This window comes from Mus pahari, chromosome 18 (genome assembly GCF_900095145.1).
Source record: "Mus pahari chromosome 18, PAHARI_EIJ_v1.1, whole genome shotgun sequence".
NCBI classification, from domain to species: domain Eukaryota; kingdom Metazoa; phylum Chordata; class Mammalia; order Rodentia; family Muridae; genus Mus; species Mus pahari.
In genome coordinates this window covers 24,491,947-24,493,471 of record NC_034607.1, presented here as the reverse complement: position 1 = coordinate 24,493,471, position 1,525 = coordinate 24,491,947, and the positions used below count along the sequence as shown (strand labels likewise).

The 1,525-nt window shown below is 44.3% G+C and overlaps 1 protein-coding gene across 3 annotated transcripts in view; it reads right to left on the bottom strand.

The window, feature by feature from the left end:
- Adgre1 (adhesion G protein-coupled receptor E1) overlaps positions 1-1,525 on the bottom strand; it is a 95,786-nt gene that overhangs the window by 92,342 nt on the left and 1,919 nt on the right. The window lies entirely within an intron of this gene.

Below are 1,525 nucleotides of genomic sequence, written 5' to 3'. Positions count from 1 at the left end.
AAAAAAAAAAAAAAAAAAAAAAAAAAAAAAAAAAAGAATCTCACACTGGCTAGGAACCTGGAGGCAGGAGCTCATGCAGAGGCCATGGAAGGTGCTGCTTACTGACTTGCCTTCATGGCTTGCTAAGCCTGCTTCTTATAGAATCCAGGACCCCAGCCAGAAATGGCACTACCTACAATGGACTGGGGTCTCCCCCATCAATCACTAATTGACAAAAATGCCTTTTAGCAAGATCTCATGGAGTCATTTCCTCCACTGAGGCTCCTTCCTCTCTGATTATTTTAGTTTTTGTCAGGTTGACACACAAAACCATCCAGTACAGATGTAATTGCAGGCAAGCCTGTAAGGTGTTTTCTTATTCCATGATTGACAGGGGAAGGCTAAGCCCACCATGGGTGGTGTCCTCAGATTTGTGGATGCAGCACCTTCCATGGCCTCTGCATCAGCTCCAGCCTCCAGGTTCACACCCTGTTTGATTTCCTATCCTGGCTTCCTTCACTGATGAACTGTGATGTGAAATATAAGCCAAGTAAACACTTTCTTACCCAAGTTGCTTTTTGGCCATGGTGTTTCATCACAGCAATAGAAACCCTAAGACAATAAATTACCTTAAAATTATCCATCCTGCTTTCCCATGAAGTTTTAATCCCACAGTGACCAGTTCAATCCCATGAGAAATAGACTAGATGGGGAGAGTATTACCCCATCTTCTGCAATAGTTTCTGAGCCAGAGTTGGGAGGTGGGAAGGACTGGGCGAAGCTATGTCAGTTGTGGCTGCCTACATGAAACCTGCACGGTCAAGCCTGGTCCCATCCTCAGCTAATGATCTACTGGGAGTCAATAGCTGCTAAGAGGAGAACCCTCTTGCTTCAGGGATGTGCCCCAGAAGGTCACCTGCTCTCCAGTTGGATGGCCCTATGCCCATGTGCATCTAGGAAGTGCTTATTCATTTCAGTGGATTTTTTTTTTAAAGTAGGTCATGATGTGAGGGATGGTCACAGTGAAGAGAGGTCCGAGAGTAGAGCAGCATGGAGGTGCATGTGATCAAAATGACTGCCTTTATGTGTAAAATCCTCAAAGAATAAATTAAAATACATTTAAATAAATAAGCATGATATTATTTTAAGTTCATTCTTGGAAAGATATTAAAATTATTGCTTTTATGTGTGTAAGACACATGTGCATGTAATGTGTGTGTGTGTGTGTGTGTGTGTGTGTGTGTGTGTGTGTGTGTGTGTAACCCACACAATCGTGTGTTTAACCTATTGGTCACCAGATGGTGGTGTTGTCTGAGGAAGTTTAGAGATGAGGCCATGGGAGGGGACCAGCCCAACATCTTAGCTCTCTGCTTCACAGTCAACAAGCAGAAAGAAATGCCACAGTCATCATCAGCCACCAAACCCAGAAACTGTTGCACATGCCAGCAAGTTTCTGCTGAAGGGACCCTGATATAGCGGCCTCTTGTGAGGCTATGCTAGTGCCTGGCAAACACAGAAGTGGATGCTCACAGTCAGCTATTGGATG